At 38.9% G+C, this 12,302-nt stretch overlaps 1 non-coding gene across 1 annotated transcript; it reads right to left on the bottom strand.

Annotated features, from left to right (window-relative positions):
- Positions 1-6,664: 6,664 nt before the first annotated feature.
- LOC143685248 (U6 spliceosomal RNA) lies at positions 6,665-6,771 on the bottom strand. The gene has a single exon (XR_013176497.1). It is a non-coding gene; the product is annotated as a U6 spliceosomal RNA (small nuclear RNA).
- Positions 6,772-12,302: the final 5,531 nt, after the last annotated feature.

Genomic DNA, 12,302 nt, shown 5'->3' with positions numbered 1-12,302 from the left:
TTGTAAATTCTGGATACTAGACCTTTATCTGATATGTCGTTTCCAAATATTGTCTCCCATTGTGTAGGTTGTCTTTTTACTTTCTTGATGAAGTTCTTTGATGCACAAAACTGTTTAATTTTGATGAGCTCCCATTTATTTCTTTCTTTCTTCAGTGCTCTTGCTTTAGGTGTAAGGTCCATAAAACCGCCTCCAATTATAAGATTCATAAGATATCTCCCTACATTTTCCTCTAACTGTTTTATGGTCTTAGACCTAATGTTTAGATCTTTGATCCATTTTGAGTTAACTTTTGTATAGGGTGTGAGATACGGGTCTTCTTTCATTCTTTTGCATATGGATATCCAGTTCTCTAGGCACCATTTATTGAAGAGACTGTTCTGTCCCAGGTGAGTTGGCTTGACTGCCTTATCAAACATCAAATGTCCATAGATGAGTGGGTCTATATCTGAGCACTCTATTCGATTCCATTGGTCAATATATCTATCTTTATGCCAGTACCATGCTGTTTTGACCACTGTGGCTTCATAATATGCCTTAAAGTCAGGCAGCGTGAGACCTCCAGCTTCGTTTTTTTTCCTCAAGATACTTTTAACAATTCGGGGAACCCTGCCCCTCCAGATAAATTCCCTTATTGGTTTTTCTATTTCTGACAAGTAAGTTGTTGGGATTTTGATTGGTATTGCATTGAATCTGTAAATCAATTTAGGTAGAATTGACATCTTAACTATATTTAGTCTTCCAATCCATGAACATGGTATGCCCTTCCATCTATTTAGGTCTTCTGTGATTTCTTTTAGTAGTTTCTTGTAGTTTTCTTTGTATAGGTTAAATTTATTCTCTTTAGTTAAATTTATTCCTAAATATTTTATTCGTTTAGTTGCAATTATAAATGGAATTCATTTCTTGATTTCCCCCTCCGCTTGTTCATTGCTAGTGTATCGAAATGCTACAGATTTTTGAATGTTGATCTTGTAACCTGCCACTTTGCTGTACTCGTTTATTAGCTCTAGTAGTTTTGCTGTGGATTTTTCAGGGTTTTCAACATATAGTATCATATCATCTGCAAACAGTGATAGTTTTACTTCTTCCTTTCCAATTTTGATGCTTTGTATTTCTTTTTCTTGTCTAATTGCTCTGGCTAGAACTTCAAACAAAATGTTGAATGACAGTGGTGATAATGGACATCCTTGTCTTGTTCCTGATCTTAGGGGGAAAGTTTTCAATTTTTCCCCATTGAGGATGATATTAGCTGTGGGTTTTTCATATATTCCCTCTATCATTTTAAGGAAGTTCCCTTGTATTCCTATCCTTTGAAGTGTTTTCAACAGGAAAGGATGTTGAATCTTGTCAAATGCCTTCTCTGCATCAATTGAGATGATCATGTGATTTTTCTGCTTTGATTTGTTGATATGGTGTATTACATTAATTGATTTTCTTATGTTAAACCATCCTTGCATACCTGGGATGAATCCCACTTGGTCATGGTGTATAATTCTTTAAATGTGTTGCTGGATTCGATTTGCTAGAATTTTGTTGAGGAATTTTGCATATATATTCATTGGAGAGATTGGTCTGTAGTTTTCTTTTTTTGTAATATCTTTGCCTGGTTTTGGTATGAGGGTGATGTTGGCTTCATAGAATGAATTAGGTAGCTTTCCCTCCACTTCAATTTTTTTGAAGAGTTTGAGCAGGGTTGGAACTAATTCTTTCTGGAATCTTTGGTAGAATTTACATGTGAAGCCGTCTGGTCCTGGACTTTTCTTTTTGGGAAGCTTTTGAATGACTGATTCAATCTCTTTACTTGTGATTGGTTTGTTGAGGTCATCTATTTCTTCTTGAGTCAAAGTTGGTTGTTCATGCCTTTCTAGGAACTTGTCCATTTCATCTACATTGTTGTATTTATTAGCATAAAGTTGTTCATAGTATCCTGTTATTACCTCCTTTATTTCTGTGAGGTCAGTGGTTATGTCTCCTCTTCTATTTCCAATCTTATTTATTTGCTTCCTCTCTCTTCTTTTTGTCAATCTTGCTAAGGGCCCATCAATCTTATTGATTTTCTCATAGAACCAGCTTCTGATCTTATTGATTTTCTCTATTGTTTTCATGTTCTCAATTTCATTTATTTCTGCTCTAATCTTTGTTATTTCTTTCCTTTTGCTTGCTTTGGAGTTAGTTTGCTGTTCTTTCTCCAGTTCTTCCAAGTGGACAGTTAATTCCAGAATTTTTGCCCTTTCTTCTTTTTTGAGATAGGCATTTAGGGCAATAAATTTCCCTCTTAGCACTGCCTTTGCTGCATCCCATAGGTTTTGATATGTTGTGTTTTCATTTTCATTCGCCTCGAAATATTTACTAATTTCTCTTGTAATTTCTTCCTTGACCCACTGGTTGTTTAAGAATGCGTTGTTGAGCCTCCACATATTTGTGAATTTTCTGGCACTCTGCCTATTATTCATTTCCAACTTCATTCCTTTATGATCTGAGAAAGTGTTGTGTATGATTTCAATCTTTTTGAATTTGTTGAGACTTGCTTTGTGACCCAGCATATGGTCTATCTTTGAGAATGATCCATGAGCACTTGAGAAAAAGGTGTATCCTGCTGTTGTGGGGTGTAATGCCCTATAAATGTCTGTTAAGTCTAGCTCATTTATTGTAATATTCAAATTCTGTGTTTCGTTATTGATCCTCTGTCTAGATGTTCTGTCCATTGATGAGAGTGGGGAACTGAAGTCTCCAACTATTATGGTAGATGTGTCTATTTCCCTTTTCAGTAATTGCAGTGCATGCCTCACGTATTTTGGGGCATTCTGGTTCAGTGCATCAATATTTATGATTGTTATGTCTTCTTGTTGAATTGTTCCTTTTATTAGTAGATAGTATCCTTCTTTGTCTCTTTTAACTGTTTTACATTTGAAGTCTAATTTGTTGGATATTAGTATAGCTACTCCTGCTCTTTTCTGGTTGTCTGCATGAAATATCTTTTCCCAATCTTTCACTTTCAACCTATGTTTATCTTTGGGTCTAAGATGTGTTTCCTGTAGGCAGCGTATAGAAGGATCCTGTTTTTTAATCCATTCTGCCAGTCTATGTCTTTTGATTGGGGAATTCAGTCCATTAACATTTAGTGTTATTACTGTTTGGGTAGTACTTTCCTCTACCATTTTGCCTTTTTTATTTTATATATCATATCTAATTTTCCTTCTTTCTACACTCTTCTCCACACCTCTCTCTTCTGTCTTTTCGTATCTGTCTCTCGTGCTCCCTTTAGTATTTCTTGCAGAACTGTCTCTTGGTCACAAATTCTCTCAGTGACTTTTTGTCTGAAAATGTTTTAATTTCTCCCTCATTTTTGAAGGACAATTTTGGTGGATATAGAATTCTTGGTTGGCAGTTTTTCTCTTTTAGTAATTTAAATATATCATCCCACTGTCTTCTTGCCTCCATGGTTTCTGCTGAGAAATCTACACATAATCTTATTGGGTTTCCCTTGTATGTGATGGATTGCTTTTCTCTTGCTGCTTTCAAGATCCTCTCTTTCTCTTTGACCTCTGACATTCTAACTAGTAAGTGTCTTGGAGAACGTCTATTTGGATCTATTCTCTTTGGCGTGCGCTGCACTTCTTGGATCTGTAATTTTAGGTCTTTCATAAGAGTTGGGAAATTTTCAGTGATAATTTCTTCCATTAGTTTTTCTCCTCCTTTTCCCTTCTCTTCTCCTTCTGGAACACCCACAACACGTATATTTGTGCGTTTCATATTATCATTCAATTCCCTGAGCCCCTGCTCATATTTTTCCATTCTTTCCACTATAGTTTCTGTTTCTTTTTGGATTTCAGATGTTCCATCCTCCAGTTCACTAATTCTAACCTCTGTCTCTTGAAATCTACCATTGTAGGTTTCCATTGTTTTTTTAATCTCTTCTCCTGTGTCTTTCATTCCCATAAGTTCTGTGATTTGTTTTTTCAGACTTTCCATTTCTTCTTTTTGTTCATTTCTTGCCTTCTTCATGTCCTGCTTCAATTCATTGATTTGGTTTTTGATGAGATTTTCCATTTCTGTTTGTATATTCAGAATTAGTTGTCTCAGCTCCTGTATCTCATTTGAACTATTGGTTTGTTACTTTGACTGGGCCATATCTTCAATTTTCCTGGTGTGATTTGTTATTTTTTACTGCCGTCTGGACATTTAATTACCTTAATTAGTTTATTCTGGAGATTGCTTTTACTTATCTTACCTAGGGTTTTCTTGCTAGATGAGTTTGTTGTCTATCTGTTCAGTGACCTTCAGTTCAGCTTTTTTCTGGGCCTCTAGCTTAAGTTTTGTTTAACAGAGGGTAATTTTTCAGTTCTTGCTTTCTCGTTTCTTGTCCTGCTTGTAAGGTGCCTTTTCCCTCCCCACCCTTAGGAGCATCTACATAGGTATTATTACAGACTCCAGCTGGGTTTTCCCAGACTAAGCTGGCCTCCTTTCGGATGGGAAGGAATCACCTGCGTCAGTTTTCCCTGAGTGTGAGACCCAGCAGGTTGAAAGACTTTCCTGTGAAGTCTCTGGGCTCTGTTTTTCTTATCCTGCCCGGTATGTGGTGCTTGTCTGTCTGCGGGTCCCACCAGCAAAAGATGTTGTGGCTCCTTTAACTTTGGAAGGCTCTCGCTGCTGGGGGCATGGTGGATACAGAGGAAAGATTGTAGGCTGGTTTTAATGGCTTCAAATTGCAAAGCCCTGGGGTCTGAATTCCTTGAGAGAGGGCTTCTACCTGAGTTGTGTTTCACCCCTCCCATGGGTAAGGTTCAGGTGGGAGACAGCCCTGAAAGCAGCCTGTTTCTGCGTATGCTCGGGGCAGTTGCAGCCTGTGTAATCCTGCTGCTGAATCCAGAGGCAGCCAAGCCTCCATAGAAACAGCTACAGAAGGCTCTGTTTCATCCCTTTTCCTCTTTTTCAGTTAGCCCAATAGGCGACCTCCGCCTTGACCAGGTCGCCTGAGCTGGGGGCCTAATTTTAGTAGCCAGAATTTGTTTATTAATGCCACCATTGGTGTTTGGTTGGACTTAGTCCCTGCTACTGTTAGAGACTCTTTCCTTTCCCTCCGGGAAGCCGCCTGTCGGGGAGGGGTGCTGGGCGCTGGCCGCCACAGCTTGGGGAACTGCGCGCGGCTTGGGGAACTGTGTGCAGCTTGGGGAACTCACTGTTCCGGAGACTTGCAGCTGGTCCAGCTGGTCCAGACTGGGGTACGCTGTGTGTCCGGTCACTGTCGTGGCTCCAGGAGCTGTTCTGTACTGTTTCTGGTTATTTAGTAGTTGCTCTGGAGGACGAACTAAAACGCGCGAGCATTACTAAGCTGCCATCTTGGCCCACCCTCTGTGTCACTTTTTTTTTTTTTTTTTTACATGGGCAGGCACCGGGAATTGAACCCGGGTCCTCAGGCATGGCAGGCAAGCATTCTTACCTGCTGAGCCACTGTGGCCCTCTGTGTCAGATTTTAATTAAAGTATGGACATTGCTTTGCTTTTTTTTTTAGACATTGTGCTATTGCACACTTAATAGACTATAGTGAGTGTAAACATAACTTTTATATGCAGTAGAAAACCAAAAAATGCATGTGACTTGTTTTAGTGTGGTATTCACTTTATTGCAGTGATCTCGGGCCAAATTGGCAATATTTCTGAGGTTATGCCTATACAAAACAATGATATTTGAGCAAAAGCTGTTGGATGAAACTCTGGAAGACTTTCTTTAGAAAAGCATGGATTAGGGGTATGCAGGTGATTCAGTAGTAGAATGCTCGCCTCCCATGTGAGAGACCTGGGTTCAATTCCCAGACCATGCACACACTCACCCCACCTCCCCCCAAAAAATATGGCATGGATTCAGTTGGCATTCACCTGGTCAGTTTTCTGGTGACCAAAGGCCATGCAATGGGTTGGTTTAAACAACAAGAATTTATTCTCTCCTAATGTTGAGGTTAAAAGTCCAAAATTAAGCATCATCAAGGTGAAGCTTTCTACCAGAAAGTCAACATAGCAGTGCCTTCTCCCAGAAGATTGTGGTGTTCTGGGATGACTGCTGGCAATTCTTGGTCCTTGGCTTTTCTGTCACATGACAATGCACATGGCAGCCTCTCTTGGCTTCTCTTTTTTCTTCCCAGTTCCATTAACTTTTAGCTTCTGGCTGCTCCCTTTTGTTTTGTTTTGTTTGTTTGTTTGTTTTCCTTTTCTGTCTGACTTTCACTCTGGTAATCTGCGTTAAAGCCCAACCTGACTCACTCGGGCCACACCTTAACTGAAGTGACATCTTGAAGAGAGCTATTTACAATGGGTCCACACACACAGGGATGGATTAGTTTAAGCGCACGTTTTTCTGAGAGGCACAGCTCCAAGCCACCACACACCCTTTTGCACAGCCAGCTTTCCCCTCCTTTCTACCTGGAATATGTGTGCAATAGGTGGAGTCATGGCAGACATGGTGTGAACATGAGGTGTTTCTGAGGATGGAAGCTTCTGCTAAGAATGGCAGAGTGGAAAATAAAAGTATCTAAGATATTGATAAAATATAATATACAATATAATATAATATAGTATAATATTATTTTTATATACATTCCAGCCTTGGACAACTCTCCTCTGGACTCTATTGTACATGAAAGAAAAACTAATATTTTTTTTTTCTTAAAAATATGGAACTCTTCACAAATTTGCATGTCATCCTTGTGCAGGGGCCATGCTAATCTTCTCTGTATCATTCCAATTTTAGTATATGTGCTGCCAAAGCGAGCACAGCTAATATATTTTTAAGCTAGTTATTTGTAGATTGGTGTAACTCACCTTCAGTGATATACTCCTAAATGATAATATAGTTAATATTTATTGAGTTTCTGACACGTGCCAGGTACTATGTTAATTAATTTATGTGTTGACACTAAAAGGTAACAACCATTCTGGGCAGATTAGACATAACTAATTTGCAAATTTTAGAGGTTCCTTTGCCCTATGAAGGATTGTTTAACTTTAAATTTACAAATGTTAACCTCTTCCCGACTACAGGAAATAAATATCTAAAAGTTATATTTTTCTTTTCATGCCACAGGGCGTACTGTCCAAATAAATATTAACAATATCAATAGTGGTATTACATTTGAGTCTTCTAGTGAAGTTCTCAATTCACTATTTTCAAGAGTAAAAAAAATTAATTCTCAATGACAAGAAGTTAATATAATGAATATAGAAAACATGTTCTGATGTTCCATAGCCAACTCATAAAGATTTAATTGAGGTGGCTCTATTCCATTTCTACAAGCAGTTTTCAAAACTTCTCATAATTGTATTATCATGCTAGACTTTATTCAGGCATGGAATCACAGCTGGAATTATAGGCACGAAGAACTAACATTTCCAGTTCCTTCCAATGAGTCTGTGACAGTGCCTCAAAATGTAAGAACTCATCGCCACAGGCTCCCCGGAAGAGCAGCTGATAATCAGTTAGGAGAGAGAAGTCTTTGGCACACTTGTCAATCATATCTATTGTTTCCTGGTGTGAAGGAAGGTAATCAATTCTGAACAGTATCTCTTAAGGAGAAAACTTGCTTTTATTATAATCAGGCTTTACCCTAAATTTAACTTTTGAAAAATATCTTCATTCTTCTTTTCTGAAATTCTAAGAGGAACTTGCTTGGATTATTTGACCTTATCCTACAGGTCAAGCTGGAATTTATCTATTTTTCTTTATTTCTAAATTTAAAACTAAGGGTTTTGTTTTATTTTGTTCTTGTTTTTTTTTTTGAGTCCTCATAATAGAGCTATTAATAGCGTGTTTACCTTAACAAAATGTCACCAAACCAGTGTCGTTGCTCTCTCCTTCGCCCAAGACTGTCACCCTCTTTTAGAGCAAAAAGTATCCTGAGCAAAGTGAAAATTCTGCAGGAATTCTTAGAGACAGGTTTCCAGATGTATACTCTTCTTTGGCTTTACCGTGAAAAGCATTTTTAAAGATAATCTTTCCTAAATTGCCTCCATTTATTTCGATAATGTATATACAGCACAGAATTTTCCATTTTAACCACTCTCATGAGTACAATTCGGTGATATTAATTACATTCACAATGTTGGTTACTATTGTCAACATCCATCGCCAAAAGTTTTCATAGCCCAAAACAGAAACTCTGTATCCATGAAACAGTAATTCTTCATTTCCAACCTGTCTTAGTTTGCAGGCTTCTTTGACAAATACCACCCACTGGATTGGCTTAAACCATGGCAATTTATTGTCTCACAGTTATGAAACTAAAATAAGTAAAAATTCAGGATTTCAGAAAGACTTGCTTTCTCCCCAGAGACTGTAGCATTGTGGTGCTGGCTTGCTGCATACTTGGGCATCCTTGGTTTGTGCCTCTGCCTCACATCATAGAGCAATGTCCTCTCCTTTGTCTTCCAATCTCTCACTCACTCTTAGGTTCTAACTCCTTCCTATGGCTTTCTCTTTATAAGACCTCCAGTAATTTGGACTAAGACTCAGCTGGGCTATACTTTAACCAAAAATAAAAATAAGAGGTCTTTCCTACAATCGGCTCACACCCCTAGGATTGAAAATTAGGATTAAAAACATGTCTAAATTACACAATTAAATCTGCCATACATACACCCAGACCTTGGTAAACTCTAATCTACTTTCTGTCTCAATGAATTTGCTTATTCTAATATTTCATAGAAGTGAGGCCATACAATATTTGTCCTTTTATGTCTGGCTTATTTCACTCAACATGATGTCTTCCCTTTTGATCATATAGTAGCACATATCAAAACTTCATTCCCTCTTATAGCTGAATAATATCCCATTGCATGTTGTTCTAGTTTGAAAGCTGCCAGAATTCAATATACCAGAAACAGAACAGCTTTTAAAAGGGGGAATTTATTAAGTTGCAAGGTTACAGTTCTAAGCCTGTGAAAATGTCCAAATTAAGGTAAGGCTATGAAAATGTCCAAAGTAAGGCACCAGCAAGAGTTTACCTTTACTCAAGAAAGGCCGATAAAGTTCAGGATTTCTCTCTCAACTGGAAAAGCACACGGTGAATATAACAGTGTCTGCCAGCTTTCTCTACAAGCTTCTTGTTTCGTGAAGCTTCCCCAGAGCCTTCTTCCTTCTTCATCTCCAAAGGTCTCTGGGTGCATGGGTGCTTGTGGCTCTTGAGCTCTGGTAAGCAACCCCACCTTAAATGGGTGGAGACACATCTCCATGGAACCCATCTAATCAAAAGTTACCACCACCCACAATTGGGTGGGTCACATCTCCATGGAAACAATAAAGAAGCTCCCACCCAGCAATACTGAATGAGGATGAAAGAACTTGGCTTTTCTGGGGTCCACAATGATTCAAAGTGGCGTACATGAACATACTGCATTTTGTTTATCCATTTACCATTAGATGGACAGTTGGGTTGCTTCCATCTTTGACTATTGTGAATAATGCTGCGATGCACATCTGTTCAATTCCCTGTTTTCAATCCTTTTGGACATATACCTAGAAGTAGGATTACCAGGTCATATGGAAATTCTATGTTTAGCTTTCTGAAGAAAGAATTAACTACTTTTTAAAAATTGTGATGTCATTTTCTAACACCTGTTAGCAGGCAGGGAAAGTTTGGAAGATAAGAGTTTTCTAGGGTTTAGGGCTGTGCCTGTTTTGTTTTCTATGCCTTTGCACAATGCCTTTGCACAATGCCTCAATCAAGCCTGAGAGAGGGAAACACTGACAGTAGAGTTTATCAAGTCTTTCCTCTATGCCAGGTACTGTGTTAAGCATTTGACATGTGTGGTTTCACTCACACCTCACAATAAGCCATAGAGGCTGTCTCTGTCCTTTCACTTATTTCTCAAGTGAAGAAACAGAAGTTCTGTCACAGCTATGGTCACAGTTACTAACAGGTAGAGCCTAAACTCAATCAGCTTTGTCTGACTCCAAGGTCTTTGACTTAAACCACTGGTCAACATTAGTGTAGATAAGTGCATTCTTGCAGGCTGCATAGTGGAGCTAATGGCTTCCAACAAACACATCCCTTTCAAAATACTCTTCAACAAAAATATATTCCCATTTAGTCCAGTGATTACTGCTGGACATCAAACCTCACACTGCAATGAATAAAACCTTTACTCCTTAGAGCAAATTTCTTTAATCTTATGATTTCCTATCAGCTAAAGATAAGATACTAGCAGTTTTGATCTTAAGGAAAAGAGAAAATTGAGTGAAGAATGGAATAAAGTTAGAGTAATAATGATTTTATGCAATGGCAGGCTCCTTGTTGAACTGTGAGATAGCCCTGAGACAATAAGGGGCATAGAAAAAAAAAGTGAGAGGCATCTAATGTATTTGTCTTACTTTGTAAATGTGCCTAAGGTTCTTTTGGCTGCAGCAGATCCACCGGCTTCTCAGCAGTGGATTACTAATACGTAATATGGGCCTTGATGGATTGATAGTTTTTAAACAATTAAAATGCAAGAAGCTCTTATATACTAGGCCAAAACAGGTTGAAGATCATATCTGTGAATTGGTGATCCAAAACACCTTGTAGGGTTTTGCTGTACCTTAGAATTACCAGTATGAAATCTGCAACCAACATTTTGGTTGCCTGAGCCTTTGGCTGTTTGGAGATACTGAGATCTACAGAACAGAAAGACAGGGATGCAACGAACTGCATGCTTTCTGCAGAGATACCATTCTATGGGCCAGAACTCCAACCACGTCTAAAATCAAGGTGTCAACGGAGCTTGTTCCTTTCTGGAAGCTTTCAGCAGGAATCCATTGCCTTGCCTTTCCCAGCCTCTAGAAGTTGCCCACACATTCTTTGTCTTATTCCCCCTTTTCTCCATCTTTAAATCCAGCAACACTACATCTCTCTGACCTTGCGTCCATCATTCCTTCTGCCTCTGACCACAACCAGGAAAGGGTCTCCTCTATGAAGGACTCACATGGTTAGATTGGATCCACTCAAGTAATTTCCCCATCTCAAGGTACTTGACAGTAATCAAGTCTTCAAAAGCTTCCTTTCTTAAAGGTAACATTCACAGATTTCATGGTTTAAGACATTGTTATCTTTGAGACCATTATTCTCCCTGCCACAGATGGCCGAGCTGGGAATATTTTGGACTAGCACATCAAAGCCCATTCTCCATGGGACACCCAAGGAAGGACACTGTGGAGAAAGCCTGGCAGGGCCCCATCTCCAGAGTGACTCAGAGGTCAACCCTCCCATAGCAGTATCAGTGACAGGAAGTTCAAGAGAAATTCGAATCTGCTAATAAACCCCAGATGAGAACAAATTTTGTAGTACAGTAGGAATACAAATTGAACTAACTGGCTTGGCTAATTCAATATGGAAATTTTCCAATATAAATTTTAAAAGTGGCTATTTGGGGCAGATATATTCAAACATCCCATCAAAGACTTCAATTTTTTTTTTTGTATGCTGTTTGGCAGGGCCACATTTCATTATTTTTCCATGTGAGTATCCTGTTATTGCAACACCTTTTGTCAAATTTTTCTTGCTGTTGTTTGTTTGTTTTGCTTGTTTGTTTATTTTTGAAGAAGTGCATGGACCAGGAATCGAAACCTGGTCTCCCGCATGGCGGGCAAGAATTCTACCACTGAACTACCCTTGCACTCCCAAAGACCTCAAGTTAAATCAGAGAATCCCAGAATTGGAATGGAAACTTCAACTTTTCTGCCCAACATTTCATTCTTCTTTGCAGTGTTTCTGACTGGTGATATTTATGTACAATGGATTAAATATTTCAGTGGTAATTTTATTAGTTTGTAAGCTGCTGGAATGCTATATACCAGAAATGGAATGGCTTTTATAAAAGGAATTTAATATGGAGTGGTGTGACAGTGGCTCAGCAGGCTAAGAATTCTCACCTGCCATGCCGGAGGTCCAGGTTTGATTCATGGTGCCTACCCATGCCAAAAATAAAAAAAGAAGAAGAATTTAATAAGTTGCGAGTTTACAGTTCTAAGTCTATGAAAATGTCCAAACTAAGGCATCCAGGCAAAGTTACCTTAATTTAAGGAAGGTCAATGGGTGTGTAACACCACTGTCATCTGTGAAGTCACGTGGCTGGTATCTGATGGTCCATTGCTCCTGGATTCGGTTGCTTTTCAGCCTCTGTTCCTGTGGGGGTTCCTCACTTTGCTTCTCTGGGACTTTCAAACATTGGCCTCCCTTGGCTCTCTCCAGATTCTGGCTTGCTTAACATGTCATGGTGACATCTGCTGGGCTCCAAGCACCTCAGATATCCATGTCTGTGTTCTCTGAAGCAACT

This window comes from Tamandua tetradactyla, chromosome 5 (genome assembly GCF_023851605.1).
Source record: "Tamandua tetradactyla isolate mTamTet1 chromosome 5, mTamTet1.pri, whole genome shotgun sequence".
NCBI classification, from domain to species: Eukaryota; Metazoa; Chordata; class Mammalia; order Pilosa; family Myrmecophagidae; genus Tamandua; species Tamandua tetradactyla.
Note: the sequence above shows the minus strand (reverse complement) of the source record. Positions and strands in the feature narration are given on the sequence as shown.